The 22,781-nt window shown below is 44.3% G+C and overlaps 1 protein-coding gene across 1 annotated transcript in view; it reads left to right on the forward strand.

Annotated features, from left to right (window-relative positions):
• Positions 1 to 22,781, forward strand: part of LOC101418574 (zinc finger protein 596-like) — a 265,118-nt gene that overhangs the window by 236,663 nt on the left and 5,674 nt on the right. The window contains exons 8-9 of the transcript XR_009181912.2: positions 10,444 to 10,552; positions 14,280 to 14,338. The gene's annotated coding sequence lies outside the window, so the exon portion shown is untranslated. The remainder of the gene's footprint in view (positions 1 to 10,443; positions 10,553 to 14,279; positions 14,339 to 22,781) is intronic.

Below are 22,781 nucleotides of genomic sequence, written 5' to 3' on the forward strand. Positions count from 1 at the left end.
TAGGCTATTTTGACCACTCTTCACATCAGTGGTTACTCAAAGTAAAATCTGGTTTCCATAAGAGGGCAAAACTCTAGTTGATACAAAAAGTATTACTGACACATTGCAAAGATAAATACAACATCCACCTGAATGTTTATGTTGTTAATCTCTATCTTTCTAACATTCTTTCCCTACATTTGATTTTCTCTTTCTAGATAACTTCTCTAAGGAGATGTAGAAATTGACCTACCGATATGCAAGTCAGGAGACTGATCTAAACTGTCTCCTTAGGCTAATTAGGCTTCAGAAAGCTACCTTCCGTCTTTCCCTCAGGCCTTTTAGACTTCTACAGTTTACTAGAGTCCTGCCGATTAGGTCCTTGTCCCAGCCCCCTCTCTAATCTAGGTCTTCTTTTTTCCTGGGAGGCTGGGTATGACAGCCTGCCTGAGTAGACTCCTTCTCTATTCTCCTTGTTGGGACAGGATTCCTTCCAAGATTCAAAGGGGGCTCAGCTGGCCAAACTCATCACAGGGAAACCACCATCTGCGATTTGTCTGACTCCTTATTCCTGCCAGGGAACACCACATTCCACACCATTGGCAGCAGTAAGCCAGGGGCTCCATTGAGGTTACTTGCCCAGAGTGTGGGGTATATGTGTCACTTCCAGCCACAGGAGTGAGCAATTCACAGGAGTGAGCAATTCACAGTTTTCCTTTGGCTTTTTTACCTTTCCTTTAACCTCCTCGATGACTCAGAGCACCTTCCCATTCTATATATATCCAAAGCAGCTCCTTTAAGTAGGTCCCTGCACTCTCTCCATTTTTTTTGTGAGAGGGTCAGACTCTGCCTACCTACCATGGCACCATTTTTCCAGAAGTTCCTCCTTCAACCTTCTCTCTCCAGGTTTACTTCTAACCTGAAGAGCTCCCTTTAGTATTTCTTGAAGGACAGGACTCTTGTTGACCAACTCACTCAATTCTGTTTTTCTGTAAATATTTTGAACTCTCCTTCATTTTTGAATGCCAGCTTTGTTTGACACCAATTTCTTGGCAGAGAGTTTTTTTTTTTTTTAGCACCTTAACTTGTCATACCATTGCCTTCTTGCCTCCATGGTTTCAGATAAGAAATCAAGACTTGATCTTATTAAACTTCCCTTATATGTGATTGTAGCAGTTTGATATGGTTTATGAATTCCAAAAATATATATTGGATTATGTTCGTGCACTAGTCTGTACCTGGGCATGATTAAATTATGATTAGGACTTTGACTGGGACATATTAGTAGGACATTGAGTCCCCACCCCCTTGGTAGGTGGAGACTCATAGATAAAACTGTGCCACAAAGAAAGGAATTTTGAATTCTGATGTTGCAGTTTTGAGCTGGAGCCTGGGAAGTGAACACACAGGAGAAAAACACAGAGGCATAGAGATAATTCTTTAGACATGGCAGAAGCCCTAGGGAGTGAGAACTCTTCACCTGATAGTCTACAGCTAAGATTGTGGAGAAAGGCAAAGCTAGAGAGTCTCATAATCTATGGATAACCTTTTGGAGAAAACAGGGGAGATAAGCCCAGAGTGAAATGAACCCTAGGAAAAGAGAAACTCAGGAAGCCTGAAACCTGGCAGACATTGACACCATCTTGTTCCAAAACATGGCAAAAGACTTTGGCGAGGCAAGTAAATTATGCTTAATGGCCTAGTAACAGTAAATTTCTATCCCAAGTAAATACCCTTTATAAAAACCAACCAATTTCTGGTATTTTGCATCAGCACCCCTTTGATTGACAAATACAATGATGGATCTCTTTCTCTTGATGCTTTCAGAATTCTCTTTGTCTTGAGAATTTGACAATCTGATAAGTATATGTCTTAGGGTAGGCCTGTATGATTTATATGGTTTGGTGTGCAGTGTGATTCATGGACATGCATATACATATCCCTCATAAAAGTTGGGAAATTATGGGACATTATTTCCTCAAGCAGTCCTTCTGCCCCTTTCACTTCTATTCTCCCTCTGAGATACCTAGAATGTGTATACTTGTGCATTGAATATTGTCCTTCAATTCAGAGGCCCCACTGAATTTTCTCATTTTTAATATGTTGTACTATATGTGCAATTTCAAATGTTCTATCTTTTTTAAAAGATTTATTTTCCTTATTTCTCTCACCTTCTCCTCCATTGTCTGTTCTGTGTCTATTTGCTGTGTGTTCTCCTGCATCTGCTTGCATTGTCAGGCAGCACCAGGAAACTGTGTCTCTTTTTTATTGTGTCATCTTGCTCCATTATCTCTTCATGTGTGCAGTGCCACTCCTGGATAGGTTGTGCTTTTTTCATGCAAGGCAGCTCTCCTTGCAAGGCACAAACTTGTGCATTGGGCTCCCCTACACAGGGGCACCCCTGTGAGGCACAGGACTCCATGTGTGCAGCAGCACTGCATGAGGGCCAGCTTACCACACAGGTTGGGAGGCTCTGGGTCTTGAACCCTGGACCCTCCATATGGTAAGTGGACACTCTATCAGTTGAGCCACGACTGCTTCCAAAATGTTCTATCTTTAATGTCACTAGTTCTTTTTTGCTGCCTGTTCAAATCTGCTTTTATATGCTTCCAGCATATTTAAAATTTTTGCATTTTGCCTTTCATCATCATCCAATCTTTAATCTTTTTTGGTATGTTTATGATTTCTTCTTTAAGTTCCCCCAGTGTCTTCTTAAGAGCTTTTCTTAAAACTATTTTTACTATCTTTTTTAAAGATACATAGATAACACAAAATGTTAGATTAAAAAATATGGGGTTCACATATACCCCACTTCTCAAACCCCCGAATCCTCCCACATCAACAACCTCTTTCATCAGTGTGGTACATTCACTGCATTTGATGAATACATTTTGGAGCACAGTTATACAGCATGGATTATAGTTTACACTGTAATTCACACTCTCCAGCAGTCCATTCAGTGAGTTATGGAAGTATATATAATGTTCTGCATCTGTCCCTGCAATATAATTTAGGACAACTCCAATTATGAAAATGCCCCCATATTACACCTCTTCTTCACTCTCCCTGCCCTCAGCAACTCCTTTGGCCACTGTCTCCATACCAATGATACAATTTCTTCCATTGCTAGAGTCATAATAATTTTATAGTAGAATACCAGTAAGTCCACCCTAACCCATATTTTATTCACCCATCCTGTGGACCCTGGGATGGCAATGTCCACTCCATCTCTAAATTTAGAGAGGAGTTAGATCCCACATGACTGATGGATGTGATTCTCCTGTTTGCAGCTGTAGGCTCTCTCAGTTTCCTGGTGTGTTGGTTGACCATTCTCACCTCCCTTTTAGCTGATCTGGGTAAGTCCAATGAAACAGAAAGTAGATATTGCAACTCTGTTGAGGCTAAGGGTCCAGCTGGCACATGGACAGTCCAGAGATACAAGTCTCCTGAGCATACACCAACCCCAGTGCCAACCACAGGTTCAGTAAAGGTGAGAGAAGACACATAAGTAGAGAGGTAACATCTGAATCCAACTCCATTACACTCAGGAGCACAAATTCCACAGTAGGGCCCACTGGAAAGGTACTGAACTCCAGAGCCATCTGTCATGGCCATAGAACCTGGTGTCTCCATAGGCCTCAGGAGCACCTCTTCTTGGGGTTGTATCTACTTTGGCTATCCCTGGGATCCTGCTGAGATGTGCAAAAGTGTGACTCCAATGATGACCTTTCAACTCATTTTGAAGTCTCTTAGTCATATAAACTCATTTGTCTTGACTATCTCACCCATTTATTTGAGGTCTTTTTTGTTGCATCACCAGCTGGTTATTGGTGCCAGGGAGGCTCATCCCAGGAGTCATGTCCCAAGCTGGGGGTAATGCATTTGCATGCTCAGTTTGGCTCAGAGAGTGGCCACATTTGAGCAACATGGAGGCTTTCAGAAGGTAACTCTTAGGCACCCTCCAGCTCTAGGCCTCGTTGAAATTTCAAGCACACAGGCTCATAAGCATAGTCTTCAGTATCAAGGGCTCATCTTTTGACCATCCTTCTTTATTGGTCTTTGTCCTTGCACTTGGAGCATTGGTGATGTTTTTTTGGGGGGAATGCAACAGAACTAGCCAGGATGGGAACTCAGCACCCCCTCAGTTGTCATGTGTAACCCTACCCACTATGACAATACCCAGTGAAAATCTGAACATACCTATATGTCCTATTTGCATGCTCTGGAGAACTCCCTCCTCCCCAGGCATCCCCCATCAATGACATCCCACACCAGTGCTCCTTCCATGCCATAGTTGAACCCTTCTGTGATCCAAAACTTCTTCAAAAATGGAGCCTAATATATTGCCAAATTCAATTAGTAGGAAAGTGAAATATTAATGACATGTTTAAAGACTAGAAATAGAATGCAGAATAGAAAAAGTAAAATAAAGTAAAAAGTAAATTGGGGTATTAAAATGAAAACTATCATAAAACTTTATTTTGATATTTTGCCTTTTATCACTGTAATAAGTGTTGCCCTATATGTACAGTGTCAAGGCGATCTCTTCCCTTTCTTCTCAGTATCTATGTCCTTTTTTTTTTATTATTATGTCTTCAAAATGTTTTAGGTCACAGTAAAGTCACATATAGATTATAGGGTACTCCTATATACCCAATGTCAAGCCCTTTTCCTCCTTCTCCAGCAGTGATTTTACATGCGGATGTTACATTTGCTACAACAGATGTTCAGATATTGAAATTTAGCTACCAACCATGGTTCCATTATGGTTTACATTATGTGTTATATTTTAGACTGTAAACTTTTATAAATTTTTGATTACATTTTGGTTTACATTATGGTTTATATTTTAGACTGTACATTTCTATATTTGTTTTTTGTATTTTAGCCATTCTTTTTTTGTCTTTATTTTTTTAACATTACATTAAAAAAATATGAGGTCCCCATATACCCCCCCCTCACACACTCCTCCCCCATAACAACAGCCTCCTTCATCATCATGAGGCATTCATTGCATTTGGTGAATAGATCTCTGAGCACCGCTGCACCTCGTGGTCAATGGTCCACTTCATAGCCCTCACTCTCCCACATTCCACCCAGTGGGCCATGGGAGGACATACAGTGTCCAGTAACTGTCCCTGCAGCACCACCCATGACAACTCCAAGTCCCGAAAATGCCCCCACATCTCATCTCTTCCTCCCATTCCCTACCCCCAGCAACAACCATGGCCACTTTCTCCACACCAATGCCACATTTTCTTCAATTACTAATCACAATAGTTCATGAATAGAATATCAGTAAGTCTGCTCTAATTCATACTCTGTTCCTCCATCCTGTGGGCCTTGGAATGGTTATGTCCACTCCACATCTACATCAAGAGGCGGCTTAGATTCCACATGGATGCTGGATGCAATCCCCCTGCTTTCAGTTGTAGGCACTCTTGGCTCCCTGGTGTGATGGTTGACCTTCTTCACCTCCATATTAGCTGAGTGGGGTAAGTCCAATAAACCAGAGTGTAGGAGCTGAAGTCTGTTGAGGCTCAGGGCCTGGCTATCATATGGTCAGCCCAGAGATTCAGGTCCCCTGGGTATATATTAAATCCCAGCACTAACTACAGTTACCTGGCAGGTCTTAATCTTCCCCGAGGGTTAAGAAGGCCCAGGAGAGCAGCAGGAGGGCCTGGGATTTGGTCCAGAGACCATGCTGTGACTTCTATAGACCAATACTCTTCCTCTATCCTGTCCCAGTCCCAGGCTGGCCCTCCCAACCCACCACTGTTCACCACCTACTCTCTGGCTGGGAAGGGACATGATCAACAGAGGTAGTATAGCTTTGCTATCTAAGAACCTTTCCCTTTGTCCTACTTGGCTTCCACCTATGCTTACCTTGGATGTGCTCCCAGACCTCTGTCTTCAGCCTATGGCCACAAATCCCCAAGAATCCTGAATTTTCTAACTTTCCTGGCATAGTGACCCTGCCTTGCTCCAAAGAAACCAAACATTCCAGAAGGACATGTGGATAGCAGTGAGGGTAGCAGCATGGGGTTGTGGGGGTAGGTCTATGTCCCTATGGAATGGGATGTAGACCTGTGAATTTTAGTGGGAAAGTTGAACCCCACTTTATCCAAACAGTGTTATCCACAGTCCCCTGGTTTTGGCCATGGAGCTGCAGCATTTTCTCCCAGTCACATACATAACACCTACATGGCACAAATCAGACATGCACCTGACATGACATGAAACAGAGGCCATCCCACAATGCCTTTCCTCCAATGTGCTTCCAAGTGTGTGTGTGATCCATCTTTTGTTTATTCTGACAACCCCTAATCAATGTCCACTAGGAAACATGGGCAAGGAGTTGGTCTCAATCCTGGACACCTGACCTGGTTTCCATTTGAGCCCAGGCTGAGTCCATACCTTGTCCCAGGGGTATCTGTACTGTTGTCTGCCCTTGTCCTTCTGGAGCCCATAAATCTGTGTGTGGGCTGAGCCAGGGACCATGGGTGGGAAGGGCCTTCTGTTGGCCATGTGTGTGTATAATGCTGAGGACCACATGGGAGCACCAGAGCCTTATCTAACAGGGAAGTGAATTTCTTGACTCTGAAGCTCCAAGGTGCTGTGGATGGACTTGGGGGCCCACATATCTGGGCAAGGGTGGGCCCTCAAAGGAGGCAACTTCAGGCTAGCCTTGCCCTAGCCATACTGAACACTGAGACAGATTCAGAGTGAGTTCCAACATAGGTCCTGAACTGAACTCCAACATTGTGTCAGAGTGAAACCCAACTCCATCTCCTGACTCAGCCCTAGCCTCAAGAAGACCCTTACCTAGGTTCTAAATTTAACCCTGATATCTGCTTCTGCCTGACCCTCAATCCTAGTCTCAAAACGAGCCTTACTGTGGTGGTTTGCAATTAGGTTCTAGAAAAACACGTTCTTAACCTTATTCCATTTCTGTGGGTATGAGTCCATTGTAAGTAGGACCTTTTGATGAGATTACTTCACTTCATTAAGTTGTGGCCCAACTCAACTAGGATGGGTCATAATCCTATTACTGGAGGCCCTTACAAGCAGAATGTATTTCATGCAGAGAAAGAGAAAGACATGGGATATAACATGATGAAGGTCAATGGAACCTGGAAGAATAGGAGAGGCCAGTAGAGACCACTATGTGAATTGTCATATGACAAAGGAGCCCAGAACCAAGGATCACTGGCAGCCAGCCCCAGAATGCCAGTCTTTGGAAAGAGAACATCACCTTGATGTCACTTTGATTTGGACTTTAGCCTATCCTCAAAATCATGAACCAATAAATCTCCATTGTTTAAGCCAATCCTTTGCAAGGTGTTTTCTTAAGCATCCTAGGAAACTAAAAAACTGATTTTGATACCAATGCCAAGAGAGAGGGGTGTTACTATTGCAAATATGAAAAAAAAAATGTGTGAACAGCTTTGTAGTTGGGTAATGGGTAAGCACTGCTGGAAGAGTTGTGAGGCGCTTGATAGAAAAAAGATTGTTTGAAGAGACTGTTCGTAGAAATATGGATGCTAAAAGCACTTCCAATGAAGACTTAAAAGGAAATGCTGAATGGGAAGCAGATTTGGCTCAACTGATAGAGCATCTGCCTACCACATAGGAGGTCCAGGGTTCAAACCCAGGGCTTTCTGACTGATGTGGTGAGCTGGCCCATGTGCAGTGCTGATGCATGCAAGGAGTGCCATGCCACTCAGCGGTGTTCCCTGTGTAGGGGAGCCCCAGTCCAAGGAGTGTGCCCCTAAAGGAGAGCCACCCCATGCAAAAACAAAAAACAAAAAACACAGACTGCTCAGGAGTGGTGCTGCACATATGGAAAACTGACACAGCAAGATGACACGACAAAAAGAGACACAGATTCCTTGTGCTGCTGACAAGAATGCAAGTGGACAAAGAAGAAGACACAGTGAATGGACACAGAGAGCAGACAAGGGTGGGAGAGGAAAGAGAAGTAAATAAAAATAAATATAAAAAAAGGAATTGCTGACTGTATTACTGCAAATTGGGAAAAGGCAATCCTTCCTTTAAAGTGTCAGACAACTTGACAGAATTAAGTTCTGATGTTGGATGGAAGGAATAACTTGAATGGGGTGAATGTGTATATTTAGCTGATGAGATTTCTAAGCTTAATGTGAAAAGTGCAGTCTTGTTTCTCCTTGAAGTTTATAGTAAAATATGAGAGGAAAGGGATAGGCTGAAAACTGAACTCTTAGGCACAAAGAGTCCAGTAATCTATGGTTTGGAAAATTCTGAGCCTATCCATTTAGGGTGTTCTGAGAGGAGAGCCAGAAGCAACTCTGTCAGGGACCTCCCTGAGCTTCCAGGCAGTGAGTCCCCAGAAAATTGGGCTTCGTGTGAGAGTTTAACTGAACATGAATTCAGTCTGCTATATTCAGTAATCAGGATTGGAAATGCAGTTATGCAGGAATGATGTGTGAAAAGTTCTGTTATCTGATGGATTGGACCCCTGTGAACTGCATGAAAAGTCAACAAGATTTTTGCGAAATTTGTATGAGCAGAACCACTGTCAGCATGGATGAAAAGGACAGAGAAGAGATGAATTGAAGGAAGAATGACTTCAAGAGCAGAACTATGGAAGCTGAAGTCTGGACTGAAGCTATCTCCTCTGGCCAACAAAGGAAACCTACCTATGTGTGTGGAAAGTTTGCTCCACTCCTCATGTGGAATGGATGGGCCTTGCACCCTAGTGTTCAGGAAGAATGCCACCACAGTAATGCTCAGGCTGGGTGGGTTCTATGCTCTGGGGTTTGCAGAAAACCTGTCCACCATCTTGATGCTCAGAGTGGATGAAGTCTTTACTTCAGTGTTCATGGACATCATGGTCATTGTGCAAGCACTTGGAAGGTGTGGAACTGCTGCTCCATAAGGCTTGGAGGACAAACCATTTATCCATAGGTGTCTCTGATTTAGAAATCTAAAGGGGTATCACCAGGTGCATTTCATAATTGCTTGGGGCCTGTGACTCTTGTTTTCCTTTCAATTTCTTCCTATTGGAATGGGAATGTCTGTCCTATGACTGTCCTTCCATTGCATATTGGAAGCAGATAACTTATTCTCAAGGTTTCACAGGGCAATAGACAAGGTAACTGTGTCCTCAAAGAGACCATATCCATAATTGAGTTTGATGAGACTTTGTACTTAGTATTTTTTTCTGAAAAGAATTAAGGCATTTGGGATGTTGTGATGGAATGATCATATTTTGCATATATATATATTTGAGTCCAGAAGATTGATGGATGGCAGTGGTTTAGAGCTATGTACCAAAGAAAAAACGTGTTCTTAAACTTAACCCACTCCTATGAGTGTAAAGCCATTGTAAGTTTTACCTGGTGATGAGGTTTCTTCAGTTAAAATATGCCCTAAACTCAATCACGATGGGTCTTAATCATATTACTTGGAGTCCTTTATAAGCAGAAAGAATTTAAGACAGAAAAAGAGAAAGATAAGGGAAGCAAGCTGAAGGTCAACAGAACCCAGAAGAGAAGGGAGAGCCAAAAAAGGCCACCATATGCATTGCTATGTGACAGAGGAGCCAAGAACCAAAGATCACTGGCATCCAGCCCCAGAAAAACAGTCTTTGGGAAGAAAGTATCACCTTGAATATACATTGTTTTGGATTTTATCTTAATCTCAAATCTGTGAGCTAATAAATCACCCTTGTTTAAACTAACATATTGTGTATTTGCTTGAGCAACCAAGGAAACACAAACACCGACAATATTTCAGACCCAGTGGGAAAACCAGCAATCAGGAAGCCCTCAGGCCCTGGTCATCAGGCTCTAACTCATCTGCATCTGTGGTTATGAATGGCTCCCTTGAGGTTAGAATCTAGAAATTTCTGGAAATGCTGGGGTTCTGCATGCTGGAATGTTGGTGATTTGGGTCATGGAGTGAGGGCATCCCACTGCAGCTGTACGTATTCCAGGTCTTGGCTCCTCCCCATGTCCAACGGAAAATATACTTGGTGGAGGGCATCCTTTGCCCTGCCATGACACAGAAGCCTATGAAATTGAATCTACTTACATCTCCAAATGGAGTTTCTGTCAGTGCTGGGCCAGGGATGGGGAGGATCAGGTCCTTATGTTAAGAGGATATATACTCCTGGTTACCAGGATCCACGGAAAACCATGGAGCTCTTTTTCAAGTTTTGTGCATTTGCAGACCACCTTTTGGTGATGAGTGTCCATAAGGGTCACAATTGAGGTGAAAGTTTGCTTAGTTTTAGAAAAAAATAACTAATAACTTTAAAGATTGAAAATGGTACTGATATGACACTTCTAATACCTTCAGATCTAAGTAAAGGAGGATTTTTCAAATTATCTATAGATATGCTTGAACTGAGTTCTTTAGGGTTGCATAACAAATAGTCCAAAGCTAGTGGCTGAAACAATTTTTCTATGATTATGGTTAAAGCCTCATGGATCCAGGATCAAGGCAGCTGACCAAAGCAGTCCCAGCCAACCTGTATCCCAGGAAAGGAAAAATGCTACCTCCTTCCTGAGAACATTTTAACCCTTTCCAGGTGGGTTTCTTTTCTTGGTCTCAATGCTATTAAGTTAAAAAAGTTGTCTCACACATCCAGCCATGATAAATGTAAATGTTGTGTATTTTGAGATGATCTCAAAATTTCAGAAACTTTGAAAGAACAATACAAAAACCTCTAGTTAATTTCATCTTCTGTGTGTGCATATGTATTGTTTTGGCCTTCTCGATGGACAGGTAGGAAATATATGTTTGTAAATAAGTATGTACACACACTCACATCCATGCCCATTTATCAATTTCCCTAGTGCTGAGGTGTCAACAGAAGTTACCCACTGGGAATTCCTTGAGGGCAGAGTCTCCTGGTCCTTGGTTTGGAAAAACATGCAATAGACCAGCATGCCCATCAGGGGTCTCCAGAGCCTCAGCTCTGTCCAGGTCAGAACTGACCTGTCTTCATGGGGAGTGGCAGGAAATTGCACAGGGAGAACTTCCTATATGATCCTGACCTAGACTGAGCTCTGACCAGCACTGTAGGTTGAGCCTAACTCTGCCCGCATCTGTTTCTGACCAATGCCTTGACCAACTGTGGGATGAGGATCTTCCCTTCATCCACAGGGCAATTTGAGTTCCCAACTGGCAGACACCTGGCAGATTTTACTCTCTTCTGCAGGCAAGAAGCCCCAGGGGAACAGCAAAACAGTCTGGGGTCTGGAACAAGAGCTGTGCCAGATGGGCAGAGGATGTGGCATTTGATACACCTGATAAGCATACTCCACTCACCCTGTCCTGGCCCTAAGCTTGGTTCCTCCTGGCTCCCCCCACTTCTTGATGGCTGGGAGGGGCATGGCCATCAGGGACAGTGTAAATATGTTGCTCCAGAAATTCCCTACCAGTTGGTGTGGCTCCACAGGGAATGTTCATGGAGCTTACATCATTTGTTCTCATGACACAATGGCATAGCACAAACAACACATATTTACCAGGACTCAGGACAGGGTACATCTCAGCCACTGCTTCCAATGTGCTTACACATGCATATGATCTGTCATTTGTGGTTGCCTTAAGGACCCCAAACACACTTCCAGTAAAGGAGGTGGTTCCAGGCTTCTGCCCCCTGCCTTTGGTTTCCTGAAGGAGACCAGTGACCCTGGGTCTGGGAAAGCATCCAGTTGACCAAGAGTGAGGATGGTGCTGACAACCACAGGGGGGCACCAGAGCATCAGCTCTCTCTGGGGGCAGTGAGTTAGCCAGGTGGGGAGAGTGGATTTTGCAATACGGATATGGGCCAGGGTGGACCTTGTACTAAGGTCAACTTGAGGCAAGTTTGCTTTATGTTGAGCTCCAACTTGACCATGACTGAGCTCCATCCCTGGCCCTGAATCAGCCCCAACCCAGGTTCTAGACAGAACCATATATAGTCACAGACATGGTGGCAAACCAGCCACATGCATGCATGCTCCTGAGCACTCACTGACAGACATAAGTCAGCTGTGTCTGTGGTGAATGGCCTCCCTTGAGGTCAATCTCTAGCCATCTCTGAAAATTCTCAGATCCTGGACAATAAAATTCATTGACTTACAATAATCAACCTGATACATGGCAGCACATGTTGCATATTTTTTTCATTAATCATAATATTTGGCTTTTATTACTGAGCACCATGTTTTGAAGTTATATCCTAGCCTATATCAATACTTTGGGGGATGGAGACTAGGGTTAAATACAGGATTTCACTTCTCATTTGGAACTTTTCTGTGTAGTTTTGATAAAAATAATGGGAATATCATGGGTGGTTTTGAGCATAGATGTAAATTATATTAAATAATACATACAAACCATTGACCATGGTTAGTAGCTTCAATATTTGTTCATCAATTTTAGCAAATGTACTATATTTATGTAAGATGTGACTAATAGGGGAACATATAAGAGGGGATGGGGTACATGGGAATTCATGTTGCACATTTTGACATACTCTCAAAATTACAGTAACTTCACAAGAAGACTACAGAAAACTACTCATCTTCATCCTGCATGTGTGTTATTGTGTATTTTTGCTTCTTGGCCCTCCTGGTGAATAGAGTAAGGAAATATATGTATGTAAAGTGTACACGCATTTATGCATAAAGAAACACACTTTAATCCATGGCCCTTTGTAAATTTCTCTGACGCTGAGAAGCTCACTTAGTTAACATTCCCAGAGTCTTAATGTGTCAGTCTCCTGGACCTGGGCTTAGAAGAACATGCAGTAGTGAAACACGGCCACCAGAGGGCTCCAGAAACTCAGCTATGCCCAGGCCAGTATTTGTGGGGAGGCACTGGCCTGTGAGGTTACATCCAGTACAGGTGGACCTGTCAGCATGACCCTGACTACAACTGAGCCCTGAACAGCACCGTAGGCTGAGCCTAACCATAACCCGACCTGAGTCTGATCCCAGGCTTGACCAGTTGTGATATTAGGGTCCTCCCTATCATCTTCTCAGCATTTTGAATGCCAAGTTGTCATACACGTGACAGGTATTATTTTTCTGTGAGCTCCAGGGGACTGGCAGGAAGGCTTAGGTTCTGGGCCAGCAGTTGTGTTTGACCTTTACAGACCAGAACACTCCACCCACCCTGCCCCAGTCCAGGCTTTGTTCCTCCCAGCCCACCCTGTCAGCTTCTCACAGGTTTGGAAGGATATGGTGACAAATCTGCTGCCACAAAACCTTAGCTTTTGTTCTGGTTGTCATTCGCTTGCATGCTTTTCTTGGGTGTATTTCTTGACCATATCTTCAGATTCTGTCCACAAAGACTCCAGAATCTTGGATTCCTGGGCTTCTTGGCATTGGAGCCTAAGTCCAGAGGATCCTATGTTCCAGAAGGACTTGTTGGTAGCAGTGAGGGTGTGGGGGCATGTTTTTTCCCCATGCCCTGAGACATGTCCCTGAGAGCTTTCTTGGGAGGGCAAACCACACTTCATCCAAACAGAGTTGCTCCCATTCATAGGCATTATCCCCAGGGTTTGGCCATGGAGTCACAGCATTGGTTCTCAGTCATTTACCTGGCACACCTGAATGACACACACTTGACTTGAACTGACAAGGAAATGGGAGAGGTGACATCTTAAAATGCATTCCCTCCATTGTATTTACACATGTGTGTGATCTATCCTTTGTGGTTGCTCAATGGTCCCTGAAGCCACCTCTTTTAGAGGACATGGACTGAGGAGGTGGACTCAATTATGAACATAATGCCCTGTGTTCTGTCTGAGCCCTGGAAGAGCCTGGACATTGTCCCAGTGGTGCCTGACCTATCTTCTGCCCTTATTCTTTTGGGTACCACATAGCTGTGTGTGGAATGAGCCAGGAACACTGGAGTGAGAAAGACCTACCACTGGCCATGTGTGGGGATGTTGTTGAGGACCACATGGGGGAGCCAGAGACTCATTTAACAGGACAGGGAATGTTATTGCTGTCTCTGAAGCTCAGAGGTGCAATTGATGGAATTATGGCCCTGGATCTGGGTCAGGGTGGATTTTGCATGAAGGCAACCTCAGATTACGCTTGATTAGACCATACTAAGGCCCAAGGAGGCATGAGAGTGAGTCCAAACACAGGTCCCAGGTTGAACCCCAACCTTGTTGCAGAGTGGGGCCTAACTCCATCTTCTGGTTCAGCCCCAGCCTGACTTCAGGCAGACCCTGACCCGGCTCTAAAGAACCCCAATCACTGTCCCTGTCAGATACCCAATACCAGCCATGTACTGATCCTAACCTATTCCAGATCCAGAAGGAAAAACAGTGACCAGAACACCTGTGGGGCCTGGCCAGCAAGACCCTGAGGTCAGTATCTACAAATCTATGGAAATGCTTGGCTCCTCATACTGAAATGTGGGTGATTTGGGACATGGGGCAAGGGGACCCCATTGCACATATACCTATTCTTGGCTACTCCTCATGGGGATACAAATTCGATTGAGATCACCATGGAGTTCAGATTGGGGAAGAGTTATGGTTTTCCTGATATGGGAGGGAGGCTTAGGTGGATGGGTGGGCTCAGACATACACATGAAGGTTCTGCTATTGCTGGACCAGGTAGGGGCAAACCAGCTCCTTATGTGACCAGGATTCACATTCATGTTTGAAAGCGTTAGGGGAACATCTTTTCAAACTTTGTTCAAATGCAGACCACCTCTTGGGAATGGGTGTGCATGAGGATCACATTTGAGGTGAACATTTTATCAACAGTTTTAGAATATGAATAACTAATAGCTTTAAATATTGAAAATGATGCTATGACACTCACAATAGCTTCACATCTAAGAAAAGGATGGCCTGTTACCTTAGCCTCCATGTAGGATCATGTGTTAAAAACTGCTTTTTGACCTTGAATAAAAGGGGGAAATGGAAAGGACAAATGAGTTTATATGGGTAAGAGTTTCAAAAAAGAGTTGGGAGGCCATCAGAAGAGTCGCGCTTGTGCTTGCCTCAGCTGGACCTCAGAGACAGCCAAAGTAGATACAACCCCAAGTACTGGTTCTCCTGAGGGCTATGGAGACCTACAGGTTCTATGGTCATGGCAGATGGCTCTTGAATTCATTTTCATGTCAATTGGTCCTACTTTGGAATTTGTGTTTCTGAGTGTGATGGAGTTGGACTCAGATGTGACCTTTCTACACATACCTCTCTTATCACTTTTACTGAAGCTGTGGTTGGTGCTAGGGCTGGTGTATACTCAGGAGACTTGAATTTATGGACTGCCCATGTGCCAACTGGGCCCTGAGCTTCAGATGAGTTGCAACTCTTCCCTCTGGTTCATTGGACTTACCCAGGTGGGCTAACAGGGATGTGAAGATGGTCAACCACCACACCAGGGAACCAAGAGTGCCTATAACTTCAAGCAGGAGAACTGCATCCATTATCCATGTGGAATCTAAGCGTCCTTTTTTTATTTTTATTTTTTTATTTTTTCCTTTTCTTTTTTTTTTATTGACTTTGTAATAATATTACATTGAAAATATATATGTGAGGTCCCATTCAACCCCACCCCCCCCTTTCCCCCCCCCAACAACACTCGTTCCCATCATCATGACACATCCATTGGATTTGGTAAGTACATCTTTGGGCACCTCTGCACCTCCTAGACAATGGTTCACATCATGGCCCATACTCTCCTTCATTCCATCCAGTGGGCCCTGTGAGGATTTACAATGCCCGGTGATTACCTCTGAAGCACCATCCAGGGCAGCTCCATGTCCCAAAGACGCCTCCACCTCTCATCTCTTCCTGCCTTTCCCCATACCCATCAGCCACCATGTCCACTTTTCCCAATCCAATGCCACCTCTTCTATGTGGACATTGGATTGGTTGTGTCCATTGCACCTCTATGTCAAGAGGAGGCTCAGATTCCACATGGATGCTGGATGCAATCCTCCCATTTTCAGTTGTAATCACTCTAGGCTCAATGGTGCGGTGGTTGTCCTTCTTCAACTCCATCTTAGCTGAGTGTGGTAAGTCCAATAGATCAGATTGTAGGTGCTAGAGTCTGTTGAGGCTCAGGACCTGGCTATCACATTGTCAGTCCAGAGATTCAAATCCCCTAAATATATCTTAAACCCCAACATTAACTGCACCTCCAGCACATTAGCATGAAAGTCTTATGAAGGGAGATCCCATCTGAGTCCAGATTCATCACACATAAACACCATTTCCAAAGAGGGGCCATCTGCCCTGGTAGTTAACCCCATCGGCCATGACCATAACGCCCATGGGTCTCTTTAGCCCTCAAAGGAACCAATATCTGGGGGTTGTATCTGCTTTATCTGTCTCTCTGACTCTGCTCAGTTGTGCATGAGGGCAATCCTTCTGCCAGCCTCCAGACTCTTTTTTAGAAACTCGTAGCCATATAAACTCATTTCTCCTTTCCATTTCCCCCTTACTTTAGGTCAAACAGCATTTTAAAGTCATGGTATTTTATGTAGACATGGATATTCTGCTGATCCACATTGAACCTTCCGTATAAGGTCATTTTCCAGTTGCATCATCAGTTGGTAGTTGATAGTGGTCCCTTGTTGCCAGGGAGGCTCATCCCCGGGTGTCATGTCCCACGCTGGGGGGAAGTAAGCGTCCTTTTGATAAAGAGGTGGAGTGGACATCGCCATCCCAGGGTGCACATGATGGAGGAATAAAATATGGATTAGAGTGGACTTACTGATATTCTACTATGGGACTCTTGTGACTAGTAATGGAAGAAATTGCAGCATTGGTGTGGAGAAAGTGACCACAGTAGCTGCTGAGGGCAGGGAGAGGAAAGAAGAGATGTGATGTGGGGGCATTTTTGGGACTTGGAATTGTCCTAAATGATATTGCAGGGACAGATGCTGAACATTATATATCCTGACATAACCCACTGAATGGACTGGGGGAGAGTGTAAACTACAATGTAAACTATTATCCATGTGGTGCAGCAGTGCTCCAAAATGTATTCACCAAATGCAATGAATGTGTCACAATGATGAAAGAGGTTGTTGATGTGGGAGGAGTAGAGTGAGGGGGGATGGAGGTACATGGGAACCTCATATTTTTTTTAATGTAACAATAAAAAATAAATAAATAAAGGGAAAAAAAGGATGGCCTATTACAACATCCATGGATATGCTTCAGCTGAGGTTTTGAGACATACATCAGTTCTTGGGGGCTGGGTAAAGAAATTTCATAAACTTGTGACTGAAACAACTGCCCTGTGTTTATATGTTAGGTTTCATGGGTTTGGAACTCAGGGAACTGGCTAAACAGTACCAGCCAGCCATGTTTCAGGGAAGGGAAAGATGCCACCCTCCTCTGGAGACACTTATCTATCTTCACCAGGGGGAGCCCTTCCTTAGACTCAGCGCTATTAAGTTTAAAAAAAGTGGGCCCACAACAATTAGCCATGATAAATGTGAATCCATGTTGTGTATTTTGAGTTAATCTTAAAATTAAAGAATCTTTGCAAGAACAGTACAAACACTTTAATCACTTTAATCCTGTATGTGTTGTTGCTTCTTGGTGGACAGCTAGGAAATATATGTATATAAATAATTACTCATATACATGCATACCCACTGTATTAGTCGGCCAAAGGGGTGCTGATGCAAAGTACCAGAACTCTGTTGGCTCTTACAAAGTGTATTTATTTGGGATAGAAGCTTATAGTTACAAGGCCCTAAAAAGTCCAACTCATGGTACCATAAGATGTACTTTCTCACCCAAAGTCTTTACCATGTATTGACACAAGATGGCAGACAGTGTCTGTGTGAATTCAGCCTTCCTCTTCCCTCTTAAGGCTCCATGACCCCAGCTTCTTCCAGTCTCAGCTGTAGGCTGACAGAGGCTTGTCTCTCTTCCTGGGACTCATTTCTTTCTAGGCCCAGTTGCTCTGTTCTCATCACAAGGTCAGCTGTAAACTCTTAGGCTCATCTCTCTTCCACACACATAGGATCCTCTGTGTATTTTCTCCTGTCCATACCTACTTCCATGAGAGAGTTTGTTTTATCAGTCCAAGGAGGCTGGGACTCAATGCTGAGTCATATTCAAATCACATGGTCAAATCAAAGCCCTAATCTTATCATAATTTAATCAAAGACATCTCAGCTGAATCGAATACAATTAAAGAGTAGCATGTCTAGAGGAACAGACCAGTTTATAAACAGAATCAATATATTCCTTTTGAAATTCATAATATCAAACTGCCACACACACACATACACATACTCACATCCATGACCATTTGTAAATTTCTCTGATGCTGAGAAGCCCACAGAGCTCACTTTTCTGGAGTCCTGATGAAGGCAGAGTGTCCTGGTTCTGGGTTTGGAAGAGCATGCAATAGTGAAGCATAACCCCCAGCGGGCTCCAGAGTCACAGCTCTGCCCAAGACAGAATGGTTAGATCTTTGTGGGAAGGGGCTGGTTTGTGAGCCACTGGGTCCAGCAAATGTGGACTTGCCAGTGTAACCCTGACAACAACTGAGCCATAATCAGCACTGTAGGCTGAACCTGATGTTGACCCCATCTGTGTCTGACCCCATCCTTGACCAGTTGTAGCACCAGGATATGCCCTTTCATCTTGGTCTTTTGAGATTCCTTGGATGTGCTTGAGGATCATAATCTTTAGCTGCTGCCTTGGAAAGCCTCTAGAATCCTGGGTTTCCTGGTGTTCTTGGCATTAGAGTCCTGCCCAGGTCCAGAGGATTCTGATGTTCCAGAAGGAAGTGTGGGTGGGGATGGAGGCTTACAGCATTGGCAAAGGAATGATATATCTGAAAAACATGATCCATAAAGGGAATTTAAATGGAGAGGCTGAATAATCCCTCTATTAGTCAACCAAAGGGATGCTGATACAAAATACCAGAAATTGGTTGGTTTTTTGCGGCGGCTTGCTCGGTCGGTAGAGGTGGGGTCTGGCTGCGGACGAAGGGTTGGTCCAGCTCTGGACGAGGGGTCGGTCCCACTTGGGATGAGGGATCGGTCCCGCTTGGGACGAGGGGTTGGTCCGGCAGCAGACGAGGGGTCGGTCTCACAGGGGTTGCACGGTTTGGCTGACGGGGTCGCCCGGCGAAGCCAGCGACGAAGGGGTTGCCCGGAGAAGCAGGCGACGAACTGGGGACAAGGGAGGCCAGGCCCTTGTTGGGGGCTCTCAGGACTGGAGGGCGCACGGCAGAAGAACTACCACGGAGACAAGGTAAACACGCAAGTCCACTTTATTGAGGGAGAGGCAACAGTTTTATAGGGGCTGGGGAAGGCTGATTGGTCGAAGCCACGCCCTGTTCTGATTGGTTGCCGGCGAAAGGTCAGTGGGCGGTACTGGACAGGGGAGGGGTGGTGGTTAGGGATTGGCTGTCGCTGTTGCTGGGGGAAGGGGCAGGGTTTAGGGATTGGTGGCTGCTGTTGCTGGGGTGGAGGGCAGACTTGAGTTTCCCGCCCACGCCTGGCTGTTCCTGCTGTCGTGGGGAGGGAAAAGGGCAGACTGGAATTTTCCGCCCTGCGCCTGCGCAGGGAGAAAGAAGAAGAAGGGTGCCGCCCCACAAGGCATTGTGTGGCGCCATCCAGGAGGAGGGGCGGCCGCGGAAGCATGGCTGCCGAGAAGGGGAGACCCAAGGGCACTCTGCGCCCATGCCAAGCTCCCTTCAGGGGTGGCGGTGAGTCCGACCAGCCACCCTATTATGGGGGCAGCGGCTTGGCCTGCCGCGGCTGCTCCCCCGCCAGGCCAGCAAACCACACTTCAGCCCAAGGGGTGACTGCAGTTTTTATAAAGGGTATTTATTTGGGGAAGGAGCTTCCAGACACCAGGCCATAAAGCATAAGTTACTTTCCTCACCAAAGTCTATTTTCACGTGTTGGAGCAAGAAGGCTGCTGATACCTGCAAGTGTTCAGGCGTCCTTGTCCTCTGAGCTCAGCTCTCAAAATTACAGTAACTTCAGAAGAACAGCAAAAAGCAAAACAAACAAAAACAAACAAACCAAAAGTAAAAGATTACTAGTATTCTCTAGTAATCTTCCACCAGTGTATGTTTGTTTATATTACTTCTTGACCCTCTTGGTGAACAGAGTTAGGGAATATTAGTATGTAAAAAGGACACATATGTAAATATTTGTCCCAGAGATTTAAACATTTGGTCCATTCATGTGCCTGTTGAGCCCTGAACCTCAGCAGAGTTGTGAGAGCTACTTTCTGGTTCACCGACTCACCTAGGGCAACTAACAAGGAGATGATGATGGACAGCGCCCATCCCAAGAAACAAAGAGTGTCTGCTACTGCAAGCAAGATAGTTCCATCTATCTGCCCAATGAGATCTAAGCCCCCTCTCAGTTAGAAACAGAATGGGCATCACCATCCCAAAATCCTCAAGATTGGGGAATGAGCAATGGACTAAAGTAGATTTATTATTATTCTATTAAAGACATTATTATTCAAGCAATGGAAGAACATTCATTATTGATAGAAAAGAAGTTGACACCAGCAGCTCTGAATGCAGGGAGAGGGAAGAATGTGTATAATGTGGGGGAATTTTTGGGACTTTGGAATTGTCCTGCATGAAATTGCAATGATGGATACAGGCCAGAATAAATTTTGCCATAACCTACAAAATTGTCCTGGACAGTGTAAGCTATAATGTAAACCACAGTCCGTGGTTAGTGGCAATGGTTCAATATGTATTCATCATTGGAACAAATGAAACTCACTGATGAGGGATGTTGTTAATGTGGGAAAGTGTGGGAGGAGGAAGAAGTAGGGCATATGATAATGACTTCTATTTTATTTTTATGTAACATTTATGTAATCTAAAGTTACTATAAAAATAAAATAAAAAAGTACACAAATGTATGCATGAAGAAAAGCACTCACATCCATACCCATTTGTAAATTTCTCTGATGCTGAGAAGCCCACAGAACTTACCTTCCCGGAGTCCCAGTGAGGCAGTCTCCTGGACCTGGGCTTAGCAGAACATTCAATTGTGGAACATGGCCACCAGGTAGTTCTAGAGCCTCAGCTCTGCCCAGGCCTGTATTTGTGTGGAGGGGATTGGTTTGTGAAGGGCTGTGTCTGGACAGGTGGAACTGTCAGCATGACCCTGACCATAACTGAGCCCTGAACAGCACTGTAGTCTGAGCTTATACTTAACCCCGTCTGTTTCTGACCCCAGCCTTGACCAGTTGTGACAACAGGGTCCTCCCTGTCATCTTCTCAGACTTCTGAGTTCTGGACTAGCGTACACCTGGTAGGTTTCACTTTCTTCTGAGGGCCAATAAACTCAAGGGACTAACAGGAAGGCCTGGGTTCTGTGTAAGTGGTTGTGTTTGACCAGGGTTCACATTCATGTTTGCCATCTTCCATGGAAGACACTGTGGAGCAACTTCTCAAACTTTGTTCAACTGCAGACTTGTTCTTGTGGATCAGTGTGCACAAGGACCACATTTGAGCATTTTACCAACAATTTTAGAATATGAATAATAAGTAATAGCTTTAAATATTGCATATTATGAGCACATTATTCTCATAATAGCTTCACATCTAAGAAAAGGATGTCCTGTTTTATGACCCATGGATATGCTTGAGCTGAGGTCCTGATACATCAGTTCTCTAGGGCTAGGTAAAAATAGTCCCAAATTTGGGGCTTGAACAACTGCCCTTGTGCTTATATGTCAGGTTTCATGGATCAGGAACCCAGACAGGTGTCAAAATCAGTCCCAGCCAGCCCATGTCATAGGGAAGGGAGAGATGGTAACTTGTGTCTAAAGATACTTTAATCTTTCCCAGGTTAGTTCCTTTTTAGTCTTAATGCTACTGAGTTTAAAAAAAAATATTGGCTCACAACAATTAACCAAGACAAACGTGATTACATGTGGTGTATTTTGAGATAACCTCAAAAATAGGGAACCTTTGCAAGAACAGTACAAAACACTTTAATCATCTTTACACTGTGTGTGTTGTTGCTTCTTAGTGGGCAGAATTAGGAGACAAATGTATGTAAATAGGTACACACGTATATAAATACACACACGTACACATACTCACATCCATGCCCATTTGTAAGTCTCGCTGATGCCGAGTTGCCCACAGAACTCACCTTCTCAGAGTCTCCTCTAAGGCAGGGCCTCCTGGTCCAGGGTTTGGGAGGTCATGCAGTAGTGGAGGATGGCCACCAGGGGGCTCCAGAGTCTCAGCTTTGCCCAAGACAGGACTGTCGGGTCTTTTGTCAGGAGGGATTGTGGCCAGGAAAGTAGGACTTACCAGTGTGACCCTGACCACTACTGATCCCTGACCAGCGCTGTAGGCTGAGCCTGATATTGAACCCATCTGTGTCTGACACCATCCTTGAACTCTTACGGTGTCAGGATTTTCCCTTCCATCTTCTTGGCCTTGTGCTGTCTCTGTGTGTTCCTTTCAAGTGCTCAAGGGCCAGGGTCTTCATCGTGTGCCACAAAAACCTCTAGAATCCTGGATTTCCTGGGTTTCCTGGTATAAGATACCTGCCCACGTCCAGAGCATCCAAACATTCTTGAAGTATATGTGGAAGTCCTTGGTTCTAGAGGTTTATGTCAGTGGTAAAGGAATTCTGTATCTGATAAACATGACTGTAGCAGTTTGATATAGTTATGATTTCCAAAAATAGATATTGGATTATGTTTGTGATCTGTTCTATTACTGGGCATGATTGGGGTATGATTAGGGCTTTGATTGGGCTACATGATTAGGGTATTGAGTCCTAAAAGGCATGGCAAAGGACAGACTTGGAGCTTTTGA

The sequence above is a fragment of the Dasypus novemcinctus genome, chromosome 19 (assembly GCF_030445035.2).
Source record: "Dasypus novemcinctus isolate mDasNov1 chromosome 19, mDasNov1.1.hap2, whole genome shotgun sequence".
Lineage (NCBI taxonomy): Eukaryota > Metazoa > Chordata > Mammalia > Cingulata > Dasypodidae > Dasypus > Dasypus novemcinctus.